The following is a 3,541-nucleotide window of genomic DNA, read 5'->3' as shown; positions in this document are numbered from 1 at the left end:
TCTCAGCTCTTCTTGTTCTTGCAAGCAAGCAGGCCCTTCTCTCTATCATGCACTCTCATTTCAACAATGCAGGTCACCTCTTCTTGACCTTTAGTGCTTAATGGGAAAATCTCTTAAGCTTATTTTCCCAAAGAGCCCAGGGAAAAGGCCACATAAAGGAACTAATTTCACCACAAAAATCAAGAATTTTCCCAAGCCACCCACTGACATCAAGTCAATTCTGACTCACAAAGACCCTATATAATGTTTTGGAGGCTGTAAATCGGTGAAAACAGACAGCCTTATCTTTCCTCAGAGGAAAAGCTAGTGGTTTGAATGATCAATGCCATTGTTAGCAGCCTAACAGTACTACCAGGGCTTCTTAGTCAAATATATAAATCCAAAATATATCAATCAAATATATAAATGTATAAATCCCAAAACCCAGTACCATTAAGTCAATCACAATTCATGACAACTCTATAAGACAGAGTAGAACTGCCCCCTTTGAATCCAAGTTTGTAAATATTCCCTGGAAACTATACTCAGTAACTCTGCAACAAGCCACCATAGCTAAGAACTGTGTCTTTGAATACTAGAGGGGGCAGTCTTGGTTGGGATTACAAATGTCTGATTTATAGACAACAACTACTACTGTATAATGCAGGCATTCCAACTGGTTCTGTTAGAGTTGACAAAGAGAAAGAAAACAAACCTACTCATACTAGCCCTATGAGACAGACTAGAACTGATTCTTGTAGTTTGTGAAACAATCGATCTTGATTTCAGACAATTTTATTGTGAATTTATTATTAAATTTTACATGAACAGATAGCTTCATCTTTCTCATGATGAGGAAATTCTTCAGGATAACCAGAAAGGAAAGAGAAGCTGCTGCTGTAGCAGGTGCTGCAACAGCAAAGCCCTTCTATGGGAAACTCAGAAATGTGTAGCAGTGAGCTCTTTTAGAACCCTGTTGTATAAAATTAGAGTGTAGAACGGATTTTGGTGAGCCACACACATACAAAACAGTACAATTAGTTACAGCTTTTAGTGGGTTCAGACATCTTTGAGCCATCTATTCTTTCAAAACAAAATACAAAGTCAAACTGTTTTAATATTTTGTAAATTTTCCTTCTCTTAGAAATGACTGAACCAACTCCTACTTGCACAAAATCTTCATCACAAACACCTCCACTTGCTGCACATTCAACTTTTAAATAATTTTAAATGCTTTGAGGCTTTTCTTGTATTAAAGTTAAATAGGAACGGTTGGCATCTGTGGTAGTTAATTAATCTGTTGTCAATTTGAGACGAGTGAAGGTGTAGAGTTTAGCGTGTCAATCAGGTTGCAGCTTGATGACCTCATGTGGAGGCACTAAGGAGATAAATAGCTTGCTGGAGGCAGAAGACAGACTTATTCCCTGAGAGATGTGATTGCTGAAAAGACACAGAGAACTATGCTAGAGCCCTGGCGCTGAAGGAACTTCATGGAGACCCCTGCCAGTGCTGAGATGCCTCTACCACCATTGGATCCACAAGACTTTCCACCCAATGGCTTGTGATCTTCCTGCATTCAGCGTCTTTGCATGTGCTGCATGAATCTGAAGAAAAATTGATAGATTGGTATCGAGCATATGAGCTAATATGGACTTGATCTGGACTGGACTGGGCTGGGATGTTTTCTTAATGTACAATTACTCTTTATATAAAGCTCTTTTTTATACACATGAGTGTCTGAATTTGTTACTCTAATCAATGCAGACTAACACAGCATCTGAACTACAAATTCATAAGGAAAAGATCTTAAAGAGAGGATCTCATTTGTTACCTTTGTACTGCCTGCATGTTAGTGTTATGTGTGTGCGCGTGTGTGCGCGCTATTTAGTATGACTTCTGGGCTTTTGGGGGGAGCTTTGAGTGCTAAAACAAAGTTTCCTGGATAACTTAGAGATAATTGCTTTTTTTGCTTTGTGCCATTTTAACATATGAAAAGTCTTGTAGGATCTCTCTAATTTTGGACAGCAGGGGAAACCTGTACTGTTTCTGATTAGAACTCTCAGCTGTAGAAATTTCTTGGACTTCATTATGAAAGTAAGTTTCCTGCTCTATTAAATGAGGACTCATATGACTGAATAAAATATTATAAAGCAAAAGAAAGTCACTCATTTATTAGAAAAAAATTGAAAGAAAGCAACATGACATCAGAATATAATGTAAACATGCATGTAAAGATATAATTTAGGGACCGCTAGCAATTCTTTTTCTATATTGCATAAAACTTTGTCATGAGCCATGAACAAATATCCTCTGGGTGATAATCCTGATGTACTTCGATAGGATTAAGCATCCAAAAATAATATTTTTTCTTAATTATAACTCTAAAGTGATAAAATAAACCAAAATGTTTCATATTTGACAGTGAAGAATAATATGCATGAATTTGTCTATAAACCTGAACACCTCATTCTTCAGGTTTAATAAAAATATCTGTATTTTTAAGATGGAAAACTATAATTGAGATATTAATATAATGCCTACTTCAATAACCTTAGCATGTTTGTTGGAAATTAAGATAATTGTTTTTTAAATGAAATTGTTCAAATTGTTGCTATTATTATTATTTTGCTTTTCAACTAAATTGTTATTGAATTAAAAAAAAACATGCACTCAATTGTGAGAAAATCCAGGTATTTAAAAATAAGATAAAAAGCTGTAGATATTGTGTAGATTATTTGAGTCACTCCTTATGAGTCTCTATTAATTAGTGCTATTAGTTTGAAATAAATCCAAGGATTTCCACACGCAAATCTATTCTATGTCTATGTAGTAACAGTTCTGTTTATTTAGAGGTTTGCACAGTAAATAGGTGTGTACTGCCAAATTAGGGCACTTTCTACTATAATGCATTGAAATAGGAAGGAGTGTCATCCACTTGGCAAATAGTCTCAGAAAAATCTTGTTCTGTTGGTAATATCTATTTAGTGAACTTATTTTCATATGGGGAAGCTACAGACATAATACTAAAATTATTGACTTACAGTCATTTCACTTGACCTGAAACAAACTAAAATAATGATTTTGAAATGTAAATGGTATGGTGTTAAATTATGCTAAAAGCATACTTAATCGCTTCTTCATTGTTGAGCAGTGTAGCTGTTTCCATTTCCTTTATTTTCACGACATACACTATTAAAATAGACATCTTCTCACACTTAATTTTATGCTATATGACACTTATTTCTATAACTAGATTCTGAGATGTGAGGTCTGCCAAATAGAGTGTACTATTAAATGTTAATATATACCCTCAGAGTTATTTTTTAAATGATGTTATTTTTTAAATGATGTAACCATTTTCTTACCAACACTATGAGAATTTTAAATGAAATTGCCAGTTTTCTAGTAAAATTTTGTTGTTCTTAGGTGCCAGTGTGTGCACTCTCACTCGCATTGTTTCCATGTACAACAGAATGAAATACAATTTGGTTGTGCGCCATCCTCATAATAGTTATGTTTGAGCCCATTATTTCTACCATTGTGCCAATACTTCTCCATAAAG

Source organism: Tenrec ecaudatus, chromosome X (genome assembly GCF_050624435.1).
Source record: "Tenrec ecaudatus isolate mTenEca1 chromosome X, mTenEca1.hap1, whole genome shotgun sequence".
Classification (NCBI taxonomy): domain Eukaryota; kingdom Metazoa; phylum Chordata; class Mammalia; order Afrosoricida; family Tenrecidae; genus Tenrec; species Tenrec ecaudatus.
Note: the sequence above shows the minus strand (reverse complement) of the source record.